Source organism: Heptranchias perlo, unplaced genomic scaffold, assembly GCF_035084215.1.
Source record: "Heptranchias perlo isolate sHepPer1 unplaced genomic scaffold, sHepPer1.hap1 HAP1_SCAFFOLD_1575, whole genome shotgun sequence".
NCBI classification, from domain to species: Eukaryota; Metazoa; Chordata; class Chondrichthyes; order Hexanchiformes; family Hexanchidae; genus Heptranchias; species Heptranchias perlo.
This window is the reverse complement of record NW_027138834.1, coordinates 1-2,500: the sequence shown is the minus strand read 5'-3', so window position 1 is coordinate 2,500 and position 2,500 is coordinate 1. Positions and strand designations below refer to the sequence as shown.

Genomic DNA, 2,500 nt, shown 5'->3' with positions numbered 1-2,500 from the left:
ATGAAAGGCACCGCTTTATAGTCAGAGCACAATGCCTGGTGATCACAGATAATCTTTCCAACTGCCCGTTGTCAAGGCAATCAAAGGAGTCGAATAGTGTTCAGACAGAGAGACGTTACATACGGGACAATCAGTATATTCAGTAGTCCCGTATGTAACGTCTCTCTGTCTGAACACTATTCGAATCCTTTGATTGCCTTGACAACGGGCAGTTGGAAAGATTATCTGTAATCACCAGGCATTGTGCTCTGACTATGGAATCCCACACTCACCTGACAAAAGAGAAAGCCTCCGAAAGCTTGTGATTTTCAAATAAAACTGTTGGACTATAACCTGGTGTTGTAAGATTCCTTACATAATATCTCAAAGGCTGAAGCAGGGAGCTCCCCGGGGGTAGGGTTGGCCGTGTGTCTCGTCCCAAACCCTCCCCAGGGGCGGGGACAATCTCTCAGTCTGCCGGGGTCCTCCAGCCTGTCCTGAGTGTATTTCTCTCTCTGTCTCTCTCCCAACTTCTCTCTTTGGATTCTCTGGTTTGTAACTGGGATTTGTGTCTCAGTGTTGGTGCTGAGGGATTGTCGGTGTAACTGGGAGAGGGAGTGGGACGGAGGGAGCTCTGGGCTCTTGCTGTGCCTTTTTAATCCCTTGCTTTTGTATTTTAATCAATTCCCTCTCTCCCCTCAGGATACTTTTTGATGAAATGCTGCAACGAGATGATCCAGAAAGAGACATTTTGTGAGAAGGAGGAGGAGGAATCCTGGGCCAAGAATCGTTCTCACCGCTGGGGACTGACTGACTGAGACCTTCACCGCAGCCTGGACCCGATGGGGGCCACGTGAGTAATGTCTGGGTTACTCTGGGATCACTGGGACATTCTGGGGACACTGGGGGATCACTGGGACATTCTGGGGACACTGGGGGATCACTGGGACATTATACAGGAGCTGACACTGAGACACACACTTGACCGTCTGACAGTGCAGCGCTCCCTCAGTACCGACCGTCCGACAGAATATCACCATCTGTTCGAGCCCAAATTCCTCCCTTCGTTCACTGCAAGTGCAACTTTTCAGAAATAACACAAAGTGGATCAAACTATTATTCAGAGGCTGACAATGTGACATATCTGGGGTCTTAATTGAAATTAAAAGCTCTTTCAGGGAGCGTCCTGCAGCACGCAGAGAGCCCAAATGTGAAAACAGCCTCCAAATGTTTTCTGAGTTTGAAGTTTAATTTTTGAAAAGGTCACTGACAACTCAGAAAAAAAGTGTTAATTCCGAAGCCATTTTGGGCCCCCATGTGAAATTGTATTGTAATGGAACCACACAGACACATGGGGAAGCTCGGGAGCAAACTGATTGGAATTTGAGATTTTAATCCCATATTCATTTGTGGCACAGCTCAGCTCAATTCAAACCCAATGTCTGTGCAAGGGACACGTGTCTCCTGACTGTACAGTCTGTGTGTGTGTGTGTGTGTGTGTGTGTCTCAGTCTCACTGGTCCCATAACATAACTTTAAAGCAGTAAAATTAACCAGAACCTGTTCCAAAGACAAAACAGATCCAGATCTTGAAGGTGTGATGATTTCCTCCTTCTCTCTGCTCTGTTGGTGGGAGGCTCATTTCCAGTCCCAGGTATTTGTCTATTCCCCATGTCTGATGGGTTGGTTCCTGTGAACAGTTTGTCAGAGAGTGTTTCACTGCCTCAGGGTGTTTACAGAGAGAGAGAAGCAGCTCCCATCCTGGTCTGAAGGACCCAGTCAATGAGAGATTTATAAAACAATCCAGCCCAGTGGAGTTAAACCTTGTCCCCCATTAATCCAAACACACCATATTGTGAGCAAAATTCAATATTTCACAGGGCCAGTGAGTCCCAGACACGGATTGTACCCACCTCCCTAAACTAAACTCAACTCCTTACTGTAAAAAGTGTCTGTCAAAACACAGCCCGTTTAGGGACTGAACCCCTCAAATAACCGTTACACTCAACATTGCAATCTCTCAGTGAATCGTTCCCTTTTACCCACTGTGTGCTGTACATGAACAGTAGCTCACACTGAGACACACACGGGCCGTACACTATCAGACAGGAGTGAATCGTTCCCTTTTACCCACTGTGTGCTGTCCATGTACAGGAGCTGACACTGAGACACACACGGGCCGTACCGTACCAGACAGGAGTGAATCGTTCCCTTTTACCCACTCTGTGCTGTACACGTACAGTACAGTTGTGGTGGTGGTTGTTGTGGCGGCCCAAACTCAAAGGCCGCCGCTCTGGCATCGCTCTGGGATCCCCGGCTGCACCCTGGCCTCACTCTGGGCTGACTGGGTGCACTCTGGGACCCCGGCATCACTCTGGGGTCACTGGGACATTCTGGGGTCACTGCGGGATCACTGGGGACACTCTGTCGGCCGCTTGCCGCCATCTGATAAGATGGCGGCGGCGGTGGCCATTTTTTCCAAGATGGTGGCCGTGCTTGCCGCCATTTTATCCCAGATGGCG

At 49.0% G+C, this 2,500-nt stretch overlaps 1 long non-coding RNA gene across 1 annotated transcript in view; it reads left to right on the top strand.

Moving 5' to 3' along the window:
* LOC137309282 (uncharacterized) overlaps nucleotides 1-831 on the top strand; it is an 11,789-nt gene extending 10,958 nt beyond the window's left edge. Inside the window, exon 3 of the long non-coding RNA XR_010959806.1 lies at nucleotides 682-831. This is a non-coding gene — a long non-coding RNA (uncharacterized lncRNA). The remainder of the gene's footprint in view (nucleotides 1-681) is intronic.
* Nucleotides 832-2,500: the final 1,669 nt, after the last annotated feature.